The sequence below is a fragment of the Oncorhynchus clarkii genome, chromosome 25 (genome assembly GCF_045791955.1).
Source record: "Oncorhynchus clarkii lewisi isolate Uvic-CL-2024 chromosome 25, UVic_Ocla_1.0, whole genome shotgun sequence".
Classification (NCBI taxonomy): Eukaryota; Metazoa; Chordata; class Actinopteri; order Salmoniformes; family Salmonidae; genus Oncorhynchus; species Oncorhynchus clarkii.
The window spans coordinates 23,726,583-23,743,253 of NC_092171.1; the positions used below are offsets into that span (position 1 = coordinate 23,726,583).

Below are 16,671 nucleotides of genomic sequence, written 5' to 3' on the forward strand. Positions count from 1 at the left end.
TACTATTATTTTTGATTGTCTAACTACGATTTCCTTACTTCAAATTAGATTTTTGCTGAGAGCCTTTATACATTTCATTTTCTCTCTCAATGCCTGTTATAAGACGGGGAATACAATTATATACATCTACAAGTGGTGCTTTTGTCATTCCGTTTGCACAAGGGATTCGCCTTTTTTTTTTTTTTTTTTTTTTTAAATACATACAAATCTTTCTTTTTGCTGCTTGATCCACTAACAAAACGCGACTTTAAAGAGCGGGACTGTGGGTTTAGGTTTAAGACCGCACTCTCACAGACATACTGTGCGAAGAGAACATGTTCTATTTAGGCTTGTACCTCATTTGGGGAGGTATTGTCTGGGATGGGGGGAGGGGGTGGAGGGGCAGGTTGAATTGTTCAGTTCTAATGTTGTCATTCTGTCTTTTTAGTTTTTTTTTCTGTTTTTTTTTCTGTACTTTTTTCAAACATTTACCACCGTACATTATTACTCTGAGACAAGTTATTCTGGGGGTTTTGGGCGCTCATTACTTTTCCATTCTATGCTCTAATGACAGGGTTGAATAACGGGAATGCCCAGAGGGGCCGAAATAATACGATCAAGTACATTTCTTGGAATACCAAAGGGGTTAACAACCCGGTGAAGCGTAAGAGGGTGTTGACACACTTAAAGGGTTTGAATGCAAATATTGCATTTCCACAAGAGACTCACTTGAGGACTGGTGAGCATTTTAGGATGCGTAAGGACTGGGTTGGTCAAGTGTTCCACTCAAACTTTCATAGTAAATCAAGAGGTGCTCCTATTCTGGTTGATAAAGCTACTCCCTTTGTAGCTTCTGAGGTTATTGCTGATCCTAAGGGACGATACGTCATAGTAACTGGTGAACTGTTTTCTACCCCTCTTGTTTTGGCTAGTGTTTATGCTCCCAATTGGGATGACACAAGTTTAATTTCTTCCTTTCTGTCTGCTATTCCCAATTTAGATTCTCATTTGTTGTTTTTTGGGTGGGGATTTCAACTGTAAAATGTCCCCAGTTCTGGACAAGTCCTCACAAACAAATACAGGCCCATCTAAATGTGCCCTACTTATTCAATCCTTTCTTCAGAAATATGCTATGTTTGAGGCCTGGCGTTTCCTACATCCTACAGATAGACAGTATTCCTTTTATTCTCATGTTCATCAAACATACTCCTGGATTGATTACTTCTTTTTGGACAAAAAACTTCTGCCTAATTTTCGGCAGTGTACTTACGAGAGTATTGTTATCTCTGACCATTCACCATTAGTGCTTGAACTAGAGTTTCCCCAGCGACCTCCTAGGTGTTATCAATGGCGTCTCAACCCCATTTTACTCTCAGATAAGGAGTTTGTCAATTTCATTTCTTCTGAAATTGCCTTATTCCTAGAAACTAATTCAACACCAGGTATGTCCTGCTCTACCATATGGGAGTCTCTCAAAGCATACCTACGTGGCCAAATTATTTCTTATACAGCCAACCAAAACAGAGTTCGCTCCCAGCGACTTCGGGACCTGAGCGAGTCCATAGCCACATTGGATGAGAAGTATGCTACGGATCCTTCCTCTGATCTGCATAAAGAGCGCCAACTACTCCAATCTGAATTTGATGAGCTTTCTACCAGGCAAGCTGAACAGTTACTCTTGCGAGCTCGATACAAAGTCTATGAACAAGGCGACAAGGCCAGTAAACTCCTTGCACATCAGATCCGTAAATCTGAGGCCTCACGGCTAATCCCACAAATAAGGACCCCGTCTGGTGCCACCACAGTTATACATAAAGAGATCAATGATCAATTTAAACAATTTTACTCTGCACTATACACCTCTGAATCCCCTCAAGACCCTTTGCTGATTGACTCCTTCTTTAATGGCTTGAATATGCCTTCAATTGATACAGACTCCCATGACTGTCTAGAAGAAGAATTTACGCTTGAGGAGATTGCAACAGCAGTGTCCGCAATGAAAAGTGGGGTCCGGACGGTTTTCCAACCGAATTTTACAGGACGTTTTCTGGTCTGCTTTGCCCATTCTTGTCCCGACTATTTGCAGAGTGCCTCAATACTTCAAAGCTGCCGCCTAGTCTTTATCAGGCTTCAATTTCATTACTACTAAAGAAAAACAAAGACCCCCTGGATTGTGGATCCTATCGCCCAATCTCGCTTTTAAACTGTGATTACAAAATCCTAGCTAAGCTTTTAGTCATCCGTATGGAAGGCTCGCTACACCAAGTAATACACTCTGACCAGACTGGCTTTGTGAGAAATAGGCATTTATTTTTCAATATTAGGCGCCTTATGAATATACTGTACTCCCCAGCGTCGGGGGACCCAGAGGTGGTGGTCTCACTTGATGCCGAAAAAGCGTTTGACCGCGTTGAGTGGGATTACCTAACAGCTGCCCTTTATAGATTTGGCTTTGGCCCCAAATTCATTGCGTGGATAAAGATTCTTTATTTTTCCCCCATGGCTTCGGTACGGACTAATAACTTGACTATTTTCCCTTGCACCGCGGATCCAGACAGGGTTGCCCACTCTCCCCCTTGTTGTTTGCTTTGGCAATCGAGCCTCTCGCCATTGCACTACGCTCTGATGATGCCATTCAAGGCATAATCAGGGCGGGCTGGGAACAGAAAGTCTCGCTATATGCTGACGACCTCCTTTTGTTTATCTCCAATCCCGATACCTCATTGCCACGTGCCCTATCTGTTCTTAAAAAGTTTGGATCAATCTCAGGGTACAAGCTGAATCTAGGCAAGAGTGAGCTTTTTCCGGTAAACAAGGCTGCTTTAAAGTGCTCTTTCACAAGTTCTCAGTTTAGGATTGTCCAGGATCAATTCACTTACTTGGGAGTAAAAGTGACAAGGAAATATTCAAATTTGTTTCAGGAAAACTTTGTTGCTCTAGCAGACAGATTGAAACAATCTTTTACTTTTTGGAATTTGCTACCCCTTTCTCTTATCGGAAGGATTAATGTCATTAAAATTAATGTGTTGCCCAAATTTTTATATTTATTTCAATGTTTACCCATTTTTATTCCAAAATCTTTTTTTATTTCACTGGATCAAACATTCATGCATTTTATTTGGGATGGCAAGGTACCACGGATTGGTAGAAAACATCTACAGAAGCCTAGGTCATTGGGGGGTTTAGCTCTACCAAATTTTCAGACATACTACTGGGCTGCAAATTTTAGAGCCGTTCTGTACTGGCTGCAGACTGATCCTACTGGCCCTAGACCACTCTGGGTCCAGATGGAGTCTGAATCGTGTAAACCTGCAGCACTTTCCTCTGTGCTGTGCTCGTCTCTCCCAGTGTCCCTAGGCAAAAGGTGTGCCAACCCAATTGTAAAGCAGTCTCTTAAAATTTGGAATCAGTTCCGTTTAGCCTTTAGCCTCCGAGGCTTTTCTCTATCAGGCCCAATCAATCAGAACATTTTATTTCCTCCATCTTTGAATGATGGGGCTTTTGGCATTTGGCACTCACTAGGCCTTTCCTCGCTAGCCCAATTATTCTTTGATGGTACATTTGCCTCTTTTTCTCAGCTGCAGGAAAAGTTCAATCTCCCCCAATCCCACTTTTTCCGCTATCTCCAGACTAGAAACTTTGTCAGGGCTAACACACCTGGATTTCCCAATAGGCCTGCGAATACAGCTATAGAGAGCATCTTGGAGCTGAACAAGCTTCCTAGGGGCGCAATTTCAGATGTATATGCAATCATTCATGACTTACAGAACCCTTCTTTGGTGCCTTTAAAGACTCGATGGGAAAAGGATTTGGGGGAGGAACTTGGGGAAGACGTCTGGGAATCTGTACTGCACAGGGTGCACTCGTCCTCTTTTAGCACTAGACACAGCCTCATCCAATTCAAGGTGGTTCACCGTATCCACTGGTCGGGGGCCAAACTTGGAAGAATATTCTCTGATTTTGATCCTACCTGTGTCAGATGTAAGGTGGAACCAGCCACACTGTTGCATATGTTTTGGGGCTGTCATAAACTGTCAGGTTTCTGGGAATTAATATTTAAATGTTTCTCTGATATATATGACACTGTTATAGAGCCGTCTCCCCTTACAGCCCTTTTTGGAGTACTGCCCATGGGTACCCCCCCTATCAAGAATCCAGTCGGACACTGTTGCTTATACAACTCTTTTAGCTAGACGGCTAATACTACAGAACTGGAAGATGGCAGCTCCCCCATCTTATAAATATTGGGTGAGGGATGTGTTGTGCTCTCTGAAACTAGAAAAAATTAAATTCAATTCACGTGGGAACCCCAAACTGTTTGATGAGGCTTGGGCTCCATTCCGGTCTTACTTTAAACAGTCCATCCTCTGATGGCATTCCAATTAATACTAAAATAAGTCTGTGACTTAAGGGTTGGGGGAATTTCTCTCTGTGTTTTTTGCTGGGGGGGGGGAATTAAGATCCATGTGCTTATTGATTGTGGTCCGCAGATGCCTTGTTCATCTTGCCCAGGCAGAGACTGAAGTGTGAGCTTGTTTTTCCCAGTTATTTTTACATTTTGTTCACGCCTACATGAATAATCATTTTTTATTTTAAAGCATTGTAAACTTTTTTTTTGTCCAGTGGATGGTCGGTCTGTGGCCATGACTCTCTGTGAGTGGTTGCATTTCTCCACCCTTATCCCTTGAACAATGGTGAGATGTTTGCCCTGTCCCTGTACTATAGATTGCCCCTTTAACCTCTGTAGCCTTCTGCCCGGTGTGTTTAACTTGTCTAAAGTATGGTATCTTTAAAGCTATTTTTTTCTTTGTATTTTTCTTTGTATTTTTTATATTATTTTTATTATTTTTTCTAGTTGAGTATATTATTTATATTGCTTTGTCTTGTCTGTGTGTGTGTGTGTGTATGTTCAAAACTTAATAAACAGAGTTAAAAAAAAAAAAAGATATAAAACTGTATTTTTTTGTGAAGAATCAACAACAAGTGGGACACAATCATGAAGTGGAACGACATTTATTGGATATTTCAAACTTTTTTAACAAATCAAAAACTGAAAAATTGGGCATGCAAAATTATTCAGCCCCCTTAAGTTAATACTTTGTAGCGCCACCTTTTGCTGCGATTACAGCTGTAAGTCGCTCGGGGTATGTCTCTATCAGTTTTGCACATCGAGAGACTGACATTTTTTCCCATTCCTCCTTGCAAAACAGCTCGAGCTCAGTGAGGTTGGATGGAGAGCATTTGTGAACAGCAGTTTTCAGTTCTTTCCACAGATTCTCAATTGGATTCAGGTCTGGACTTTGACTTGGCCATTCTAACAACTGGATATGTTTATTTTTGAACCATTCCATTGTAGATTTTGCTTTATGTTTTGGATCATTGTCTTGTTGGAAGACAAATCTCCGTCCCAGTCTCAGGTCTTTTGCAGACTCCATCAGGTTTTCTTCCAGAATGGTCCTGTATTTGGCTCCATCCATCTTCCCATCAATGTTTAACCATCTTCCCTGTCCCTGCTGAAGAAAAGCAGGCCCAAACCATGATGCTGCCACCACCATGTTTGACAGTGGGGATGGTGTGTTCAGGGTGATGAGCTGTGTTGCTTTTACGCCAAACATAACGTTTTGCATTGTTGCCAAAAAGTTCAATTTTGGTTTCATCTGACCAGAGCACCTTCTTCCACATGTTTGGTGTGTCTCCCAGGTGGCTTGTGGCAAACTGTAAACAACACTTTTTATGGATATCTTTAAGAAATGGCTTTCTTCTTGCCACTCTTCCATAAAGGCCAGATTTGTGCAATATACGACTGATTGTTGTCCTATGGACAGAGTCTCCCACCTCAGCTGTAGATCTCTGCAGTTCATCCAGAGTGATCATGGGCCTCTTGGCTGCATCTCTGATCAGTCTTCTCCTTGTATGAGCTGAAAGTTTAGAGGGACGGCCAGGTCTTGGTAGATTTGCAGTGGTCTGATACTCCTTCCATTTCAATATTATCGCTTGCACAGTGCTCCTTGGGATGTTTAAAGCGTGGGAAATCTTTTTGTATCCAAATCCGGCTTTAAACTTCTTCACAACAGTATCTCGGACCTGCCTGGTGTGTTCCTTGTTCTTCATGATGCTCTCTGCGCTTTTAACGGACCTCTGAGACTATCACAGTGCAGGTGCATTTATACGGAGACTTGATTACACACAGGTGGATTGTATTTATCATCATTAGTCATTTAGGTCAACATTGGATCATTCAGAGATCCTCACTGAACTTCTGGAGAAAGTTTGCTGCACTGAAAGTAAAGGGGCTGAATAATTTTGCACACCCAATTTTTCAGTTTTTGATTTGTTAAAAAAGTTTGAAATATCCAATAAATGTTGTTCCACTTCATGATTGTGTCCCACTTGTTGTTGATTCTTCACAAAAAAATACAGTTTTATATCTTTATGTTGGAAGCCTGAAATGTGGCAAAAGGTCGCAAAGTTCAAGGGGGCCGAATACTTTTGCAAGGCACTGTACACCCTGACTCTGCGTGTAATGAACGCAAGAGAAGTGACACAATTTCACCTGGTTAATATTGCCTGCTAACCTGGATTTATTTTAGCTAAATATGCAGGTTTTAAAATATATACTTCTGTGTATTGATTTTAAGAAAGGCATTGGTGTTTATGGTTAGGTACAGTCGTCCAACGATTGTGCTTTTTTCGCAAATGTGCTTTTGTTAAATCATCCCCCAGTGTTGCATCGATTATATACAAAGCAGGACACGCTAGATAAAGTAGTAATATCATCAACCATGTGTTGATAACTAGTGATTATGATTTATTGATTGTTTTTTATAAGATAAGTTTAATGCTAGCTAGCAACTTACTTTGGCTTCTACTGCATTCACGTAACAGGCAGTCTCCTCGTGGAGTGCAATGAGAAGCAGGTGGTTAACTGTAAGGTTGCAAGACTGTTTCCCCCGAGCTGACAAGGTGAACATCTGTAGTTCTGCCCCTGAACAAGGCAGTTAACCCACCGTTCCTAGGCCGTCATTGAAAATAAGAAGGTGTTCTTAACTGACTTGCCTAGTTAAATAAAGGTATAAAAATAAAATAAAAAAGATTTCCGATTGTTATGAAAACTTGAAATCGGCCCTAATTAATCGGCCATTCCGATTAATCAGTCGACCTCTAATCACTAGTCACTTTAAACAATGCCACTCTAAATAATGCCACTTAATAATGTTTACATATCTTACATTACTCATACCACATGTACAGTTGAAGTACGAAGTTTACATACACTTAAGTTGGAGTCATTAAAACTTGTTTTTCAACCAATTCACAAATTTCTTGTTAACAAACTATAGTTTTGGCAAGTCGGTTAGGACATCTACTTTCTGCATGACACAAGTCATTTTTCCAGCAATTGTTTACAGACAGATTATTTCACTTACAATTCGTTGTATCACAATTCCAGTGGGTCAGTAGTTTACATACAATAAGTTGACTGTGCCTTTAAACAGCTTGGAAATTTCCAGAAAATGATGTCATGGCTTTAGAAGCTTCTGATAGGCTAATTGACATCATTTGAGTCAATTGGAGGTGTACCTGTGGATGTATTTCAAAGCCTACCATCAAACCACCATCTCTTTGCTTGACATCATGGGTCAAAAAAAATCTGTCAAATTGTAGACCTCCACAAGTCTGGTTCATCAGTGGGAGCAATTTCCAAATTTCTGAAGGTACCATGTTCATCTGTACAAACAATAGTTCGCAAGTATAAACACCATGGGACCACGCAGCCATCATACCGCTCAGGAAGGAGACACGTTCTGTCTCCTAGAGATGAACGTACTTTTGTGCCGAAAAGTGCAAATCAATCCCAGAACAACAGCAAAGGACGTTGTGAAGATGCTGGAGGAAACAGGTACAAAAGTATCTATATCCACAGTAAATCGAGTCCTATATCGACATAACCTAAATGGTCGCTCAGCGAGGAAGAAGCCACTGTTCCAAAACCTCCACAAAAAAAAAATAGATTACGGTTTGCAACTGCACATGGCGACAAAGATCGTACTTTTTGGAGAAATGTCCTCTGGTCTGATGAAACAAAAATAGAACTGTCTGGCAATAATGACCATCATTATGTTTGGTGGAAAAAAGGGGAGGCTTGCAAGCTGAAGAACACCATCCCAACTGTGAAGCACGGGGGTGGCAGCATCATGTTGTGGGGTGCTTTGCTGTAGGAGGGACTGGTGCACTTCACAAAATAGACAGCGTCATGAGGAAGGAAAATTATGTGGATATATTGAAGCAACATCTCAAGACATCAGTCAGGAAGTTAAAGCTTGGTCGCAAATGGGTCTTCCAAAAGGACAATGACCCCAGGCATACTTACAAAGTTGTGGCAAAATGGCTTAAGGACAACAAAGTCAAGGTACTGGAGTGGTCATCACAAAGCACTGACCTCAATGCTATAGAAAATTTGTGGGCAGAACTAAAAAAGCGTGTGCGAGCAAGGTGGCCTACAAACCTTACTCAGTTACACCAGCTCTGTCAGGAGGAATGTGTAAGGGCGTTCGTCTGTAGGAGGAAGAGAAGCGGACCAAAGCGCAGCGTGGTGGTTATTCATGTTTTAATAAATCGCTACACATGAACAAACTAACAAAAACAAGAAATGTGAAAACGCAAAACAGTCCTATCCTGTGACAACAAACACAGTGACAGGAACAATCACCCACAAACACACAGTGAAACCCAGGCTACCTAAGTATGATTCTCAATCAGAGACAACTAATGACACCTGCCTCTGATTGAGAACCATACTAGGCCGAAAACATAGAAATGCCCCAAAACATAGAAAAACAAACATAGACTGCCCACCCAACTCACGCCCTGACCATACTAAATAAATACAAAACAACAGAAATAGAGGTCAGAACGTGACAGAATGGGCCAAAATTCACCCAACTTATTGTGGGAAGCTTGTGGAAGGCTACCTGAAACGGTTGACACAAGTTAAAACATTTAAAGGCAATGCTACCAAATACTAATTGAGTGTATGTAAATTTCCAACCCACTGGGAATGTGGTGAAAGAAATCAAGTCTTAAATAAATCATTCTCTCTGCTATTATTCTGACATTTCACTTTCTTAAAATAAAGTGGTGACCCTAACTCACCTGAGACAGGGAATTTTTACTAGGATTAAATGTCAAGAATTGTGAAAAACTGAGTTGAAATGTATTTGGCTAAAGTGTAAGTAAACTTCCGACTCAACTGTATGTACTGTATTGAGACCCAATCACTGGACACTTAAATGACTAGTCACTTTAAACAATTCCACTTTAAATAATGCCACTTTAATAATGTTTACATATCTTACATTACTCATATCCCATGTACAGTGCCTTGCGAAAGTATTCGGCCCCCTTGAACTTTGCAACCTTTTGCCACATTTCAGGCTTCAAACTGAAGGTGTGAGCTCAAAGCACAATGTGTGATATCAAAGTGGTTTTACTGAAGTATAAACACTCAGGCTCATGCTCATACTTAAACTCACGCTCACACACATGCCCCCACTTCCCCCGGCCCACCAACCACAAACTCCACACACACACCAATGGCACTGTCGGCACATTAGTGAGAATCCTGAGCCGAACTCTGTTTCAGCTCAATCTTTTTTGTTGTACTGGTCAGATCCTAAAACATTCCTCTTCAGTCGTTGACTTGACCACCTCTCACGTGTCATCATTAAAATCTCATAGTCTCAGAGTCTTTTCTTCAAACAACTGAACCCAGAGGGCTACAGGCTGGCGAATGGCCTCCCAAAATGGCTTCCAAAAATAAGTTCAGCTTGTGTTGTGATCAGGCCGTCATGACACCAACAACACAGAGTTCAGAGATAGGGCAGTTAGCTAAGACACAAGCGTGCGCACACACCTGACTAGTGCACATGTAAGTAAGCATACAAACAACAAGGATCTCTTATACTGACTTTTACTTTTTTAATTGATATTGAGTGACATATCACATAAGTAGTACATACAGTGCCTTGCGAAAGTATTCGGCCCCCTTGAACTTTGCGACCTTTTGCCACATTTCAGGCTTCAAACATAAAGATATAAAACGGTATTTTTTTTTGTGTAGAATCAACAACAAGTGGGACACAATCATGAAGTGGAACGACATTTATTGGATATTTCAAACTTTTTTAACAAATCAAAAACTGAAAAATTGGGCGTGCAAAATTATTCAGCCCCTTTACTTTCAGTGCAGCAAACTCTCTCCAGAAGTTCAGTGAGGATCTCTGAATGATCCAATGTTAACCTAAATGACTAATGATGATAAATACAATCCACCTGTGTGTAATCAAGTCTCCGTATAAATGCACCTGCACTGTGATAGTCTCAGAGGTCCGTTAAAAGTGCAGAGAGCATCATGAAGAACAAGGAACACACCAGGCAGGTCCGAGACACTGTTGTGAAGAAGTTTAAAGCCGGATTTGGATACAAAAAGATTTCCCAAGCTTTAAACATCCCAAGGAGCACTGTGCAAGCGATAATATTGAAATGGAAGGAGTATCAGACCACTGCAAATCTACCAAGACCTGGCCGTCCCTCTAAACTTTCAGCTCATACAAGGAGAAGACTGATCAGAGATGCAGCCAAGAGGCCCATGATCACTCTGGATGAACTGCAGAGATCTACAGCTGAGGTGGGAGACTCTGTCCATAGGACAACAATCAGTCGTATATTGCACAAATCTGGCCTTTATGGAAGAGTGGCAAGAAGAAAGCCATTTCTTAAAGATATCCATAAAAAGTGTTGTTTAAAGTTTGCCACAAGCCACCTGGGAGACACACCAAACATGTGGAAGAAGGTGCTCTGGTCAGATGAAACCAAAATTGAACTTTTTGGCAACAATGCAAAATGTTATGTTTGGCGTAAAAGCAACACAGCTGAACACACCATCCCCACTGTCAAACATGGTGGTGGCAGCATCATGGTTTGGGCCTGTTTTTCTTCAGCAGGGACAGGGAAGATGGTTAAAATTGATGGGAAGATGGATGGAGCCAAATACAGGACCATTCTGGAAGAAAACCTGATGGAGTCTACAAAAGACCTGAGACTGGGACGGAGATTTGTCTTCCAACAAGACAATAATCCAAAACATAAAGCAAAATCTACAATGGAATGGTTAAAAAATAAACATATCCAGTTGTTAGAATGGCCAAGTCAAAGTCCAGACCTGAATCCAATCGAGAATCTGTGGAAAGAACTGAAAACTGCTGTTCACAAATGCTCTCCATCCAACCTCACTGAGCTCGAGCTGTTTTGCAAGGAGGAATAGGAAAACATTTCAGTCTCTCAATGTGCAAAACTGATAGAGACATACCCCAAGCGACTTACAGCTGTAATCGCAGCAAAAGGTGGCGCTACAAAGTATTAACTTAAGGGGGCTGAATAATTTTGCACGCCCAATTTTTCAGTTTTTGATTTGTTAAAAAAGTTTGAAATATCCAATAAATGTCGTTCCACTTCATGATTGTGTCCCACTTGTTGTTGATTCTTCACAAAAAAATACCGTTTTATATCTTTATGTTTGAAGCCTGAAATGTGGCAAAAGGTCGCAAAGTTCAAGGGGGCCGAATACTTTCGCAAGGCACTGTATATAGCCTAACTGTACAGGCCAGCATCACGGAGTCGCCACTTCACTGTTGATATTGAGACTGGTGTTTTGCAGGTACTATTTCATGAAGCTACTAGTTGAGGGGTTGAGGGGTCTGTTTCTCAAACTAGACACTCTACTGTACTTGTCCTCTTGCTCTGTTGTGCACCGGGGCCTCCCACTCCTCTTTCTATTCTGGTTAGAGCCAGTTTGCGCTGTTCTGTGAAGGGAGTAGTAGACAGCGTTGTACGAGATCTTCAGTTTCTTGGCAATTTCTCGCATGGAATAGACTTCATTTCTCAGAACAAGAATAGACAGACGAGTGTCAGAAAAAAGTTATTTGTTTCTGGCCATTTTGAGTCTGTAATTGAACCCACCAATGCTGATGCTCCAGATGTAACAGTATAAATTTAGACCGTCCCCTCGCCCATACCCGGGCGCGAACCAGGGACCTTCTGCACACATCAACAGTCACCCTCGAAGCATCGTTACCCATCGCTCCACAAAAGCCGCGGCCCTTGCAGAGCAAGGGGAACTACTACTTCAAGGTCTCAGAGCAAGTGACGTCACTGATTGAAACGCTATTTAGCGCCCACGCTAACTAAGCTAGCCGTTTCACATCCGTTACACTCACCCCCCTTTTGACCTTCCTCCTTTTTCCGCAGCAACCAGTAATCCGGGTCAACAGCATCAATGTAACAGTATAAATTTAGACCATCCCCTCGCCCATACCCGGGCGCGAACCAGGGACCTTCTGCACACATCAACAACTGTCACCCACGAAGCATCGTTACCCATCGCTCCACAAAAGCCGCGGCCCTTGCAGAGCAAGGGGAACTACTACTTCAAGGGCTCAGAGCAAGTGACGTCACTGATTGAAACGCTATTTAGCGCCCACGCTAACTAAGCTAGCCGTTTCACATCCGTTACACTGATACTCAACTAGTCTAAAGAAGGCCAGTTTATTGCTTCCTTAATCAGCACAACAGTTTTCAGCTGTGCTAATATAATTGCAAAAGGGTTTTCTAATGATCAATTAGCCTTTTAAAATGCTAAACGTGGATTAGCTAACACAACGTTGCATTGAAACGCAGGAGTGATGGTAGCTGATGGGCTTCTATATGCCTATGTAGATATTCTATTAAGAAAATCTGCCGTTTCCAGCTACAATAGTCATTTACAATTTATTCATCAAACATCAATTTTATGTTATTTTAATGGCCAAAAAAAATGCTTTTCTTTCAGACAAGGACATTTGTAAGTGACCCCAAACTTTTGAACGGTATTGTACATCTCAAACTCAAACAAAAATAATTTAGGCTACTATGCTTAGAAGTTGAATATTAATTTGATTTGATCCTCCCTGTCAGTGTATAAAACGTTTTTTGTGAACTGAACTCCTAACAACGACCCAGAGCCTTGCGATCAATCATGATTTGGCTCAGTTGCATTCTAACCACCGTGTGTTATCAATCTGCTTAAATAACTTCACATTGGCCTGCACATAGCAAATACAGGCCATTGCCTTGGATTTTTATTTTAAGAATAACTAGTAATAAACTGGCAATGGGCCGAGTCCTGATTTTGAGATATGCTTGCAGATACAATTTATTCTACGTTGATATACACTCTTGAAGATTACTGGTAACGCTAAACAATGCTGAGTAAGGTAATAATGAAATTATGACATATCACCAGTGTACATAATTATTGGGGAACTAAAATGTATTATTCAAAAAAAGAAAGCAGATTCCCACTGGCTGCTACTACTTGCCTCCAATGTCAGGGCGGAGTTTGTTGTCATAGCCCTGAAGCAATCGATTTACAGTTTTTTCCAACTGCTTACACACAAAATATTTTCATGCCACACAATTTTTGAAACCTCTCACTCAAAGTGCAAAACTACACACCACATATCCAAAACCATAAGCTATTTCTCAGCCTTTGACTCAGTTGTCAATTGCATAAAACAGTTTTTTCAAAACACTACACACAATTCTCTACCTAAAGCACAAAAATCTAACAGGAAGTGACTTGCTTTCCTTTTCCAAACACAACCAATCAAAATGCTACACTTATTCACCAGGTCACACACACACTCCTCACATGTGCAAACACTAATAGCTTAATTGATCACTAACAATCACTGCTTTACTGTAGTATAGGCCTATAAATAGTTGGAAAAAACTGTAAGATCAAGGTGACATCACTCTCATAGACCTTGGGCGATAAAACCCAGGTCTTGTTTATGGGGACGTCTTCATAGTCCTCATCCTGCTTTGTACTGGGTCCAAACGACGCCACACTGTGGAGAGAGGAGAGAGAGTTTGACTGCACATGGAACACTGGAATGACTTCACAGCAATCCATTCAGCCAGGTCATTTGGCAGTAGAGCTGGACATGCATCTGAGGTAGAGTGGAGCTGGGGGTTGTGTATTTACATGAGACACATGTATTGTCAATCAGACTAGTGTCATTAAAACACGTTATAGGGTAAAAGGTGCAGTCTGTCCAGATGTACGGCTTCTCAACAAACAAAAAAATTGGATAACGAAGGACAAAGAGCACACTTTGGAGCAGACAGTAGAGTCTTGAATGTCATTCAGGGAGAAGCTATAAAAGTAGATCTGGGAATTGTACATTCCTTTCCATCTTTCTTATACAGTGCCATCGGCAAGTACAGTATTCACACCCCTTTACTTTTTTGACATTTGTTGTGTTAAAGCCTGAATTTAAAATGGATTTAATTTCGATTTTGTGTCACTGGCCTACACACAACAACCCATAATGTCAAAGGGGAATAACGTCTTAGAAATGTTTACAAATTAATATAAAATGCTAATCTGAAATGTCTTGAGTCAATAAGTATTCATCCCCTTTGTTATGGGAAGCCTAAATAATCTCAGGAGTAAAAATGTGCTTAATCTATGAGAGCCTAAACCCTGTCTAAGCCTGGAGGGGGGAGGGGTTGTTTTAAGAAGATCATAGCAAGGCTCATTTTGCTACTTGATTTAGAATTTTACAACCCATTGAAGTATCAAAATAATATATCCCAAAAATATTTGATTAAAGTTTATTTTGGGCCTTTATGCTATTAGCCCAAATAAACATATTGAATAACAGATTCACAACATGGAACAACAAATAGTCCCCCAAAACATCTAAAGGATGTTTGTTCTGTCCTACATCTGAAACATATAAGAAACATCAGGAAACATATATATTTTTGAAAGTATTTAACCCCACATTTTTGGCACTAAACAGTCTCATATGCAGTATACTTTCATTAATTTGTTCAGCTGGTACTGGGGGACCTTGTGAGGCCTGTGGATGTCATAGAGCAAAACAACTGACATGTACTGTACGTGTTCGTGAGTGTCTCACGTTTCCATAAAGGGGTCATATATGTAGCCCAAACTGTTCGGACGCTACAGACAGAAGTTGGCAGATTGGCTGTACTGACTTCAGATGAGTCCCAAGATGCCTGTGGGCTAGAGCAAAACGGAGAACACCATCGTGTTTGTGAGAGTCTCATCTTGTAGGCCAAACCGTTTGGGACGCTACAGAGATGTCTCATGGTCTGACAAACACAGCTCTAGCTCTATCACCTTTCACCGCATATACGGAAGTGTTACATAGGCAGATGAGGTGGATTGAGACGCATCCAGTGCAAAAAAAGATAGATATCTCTCTAGCTTAAATTGACAGATTTGTATGAATATTTTGTACTATGCTAATTAGATTTTTAGAAGGGCCCATATTGGTAGATGGGTAAAAAAAAAGCAGACATTGAATATCCCTTTGAGCATAGTGAAGTTAATAATTACACTTTGGATGGTGTATCAATACACGCAGTCACTACAAAGATACAGGCGTCCGTCCTAACTCAGTTGCCGAAGAGGAAGGAAACCGCTCAGGGATTTCATCATGAGTTACAGAGTTACAGAGTTTAATGGCTTTGATAGGAGAAAACTGAGGATGGATCAATCACATTGCAGTTACTCCACAATACTAACCTGAACGACAGATTGAAAACCTAAATAGTGTCCAAATGTAAAACTGCTAAAAATGTAGTACCAAGAAATTAACTTTGTTCTGAATATAAAGCGTTATGTTTGGGGCAAATCCAACACATCACTGAGGACCACTCTTCATATTTTCAAGCATGGTGGTGGCTGCATCATGTTGTGGGTATCCTTGTCATTGGCAAGGACTAGAGAGTAAAATAATAATAATAATAATAAATAAAATAGGGAATAGAGCTAAGCACAGGCAAAATCCTAGAAAAAACTTGGTTCAGCCTGCTTTCCAACAGGCAATGGGAGTCAAATTCACCTTTCATTAGGACAATAACCGGAAAAAAAGGCAAAATAATAACAATGAGGTTGCTTACCAAGATGACATTGAATGTTCTTAAGTGGCCAAGTTACAGTTTTGACTTAAAATCGGCTTCAAAATCTATGGCTAGACTTAAAAATGGCTGTCTATTAATGATCAACAACCAATTTGACAGAGCTGGAAGATTTTTCTAAAGAATAATGTGCAAAAGTTGGACAATCCAAGTGTGCAAAGCTCTTAAAGTCTTACCCACAAAGACTCACAGCTGTAATCACTGCCAAAGGGGATTCTAACATGTATTGACTCAGAGGGTTGAATACTTATGTATATAAAATATTTCATTTTCAATACATTTGCATTTTGTAATTATGGGGTATTGTGTGTAGATGGGTGAGAAAACAAATCTATTTACTCTATTTTGAATTCAGGCAGTAACACAACAAAATGTGGAATAAGTCAAGGGGTATGAGTACTGTCTGAAGGCAATGAGATATAATGAGATTCCAACCTATTTTCACACACTCAAAAAGACAGCCCAAAGTTTTATAAATGCCCAATGTATTATCACTATGCTTGCAAACATCTAAAAGCAAAACCAAATTCCAATTCAAAAATCTATAATTTTTTGGTTTAGTTGTCACCTAAATGTGTTATCTGTCATGCCCTGATCTGTTTCACCTGTCCTTGTGCTTGTCTCCACCGCTTCCAGGTG

General features: G+C 40.7%; 1 pseudogene; it reads right to left on the reverse strand.

Moving 5' to 3' along the window:
* Window positions 1–16,671, reverse strand: part of LOC139383598 (gamma-aminobutyric acid receptor subunit gamma-1-like) — a 32,279-nt pseudogene that overhangs the window by 13,281 nt on the left and 2,327 nt on the right.